The sequence below is a fragment of the Apodemus sylvaticus genome, chromosome 1, assembly GCF_947179515.1.
Source record: "Apodemus sylvaticus chromosome 1, mApoSyl1.1, whole genome shotgun sequence".
Taxonomy (NCBI): Eukaryota; Metazoa; Chordata; class Mammalia; order Rodentia; family Muridae; genus Apodemus; species Apodemus sylvaticus.
The window spans coordinates 77,832,440-77,832,645 of record NC_067472.1 but is presented as its reverse complement, the minus strand read 5'-3'; positions in this window follow the sequence as shown (position 1 = coordinate 77,832,645).

Genomic DNA, 206 nt, shown 5'->3' with positions numbered 1-206 from the left:
GGTCTACTAAAGTCAGCTGGAGGCACAGAGGCAGGTGAGAGGTTGCTTCCTACCACTACTCTGTCACCAAATATGTAGCTGGTTCCTCCGGATGGTCCCAGGAGTAGCCCCACCCTCCCTGGCTAGAGCCCATCTGTGGGAATCTGAGAGGATCTGGGGCTGAAAGGGGAAAGCAGGGCGCTCAAAGGCCCCACCCAGAACTCTGG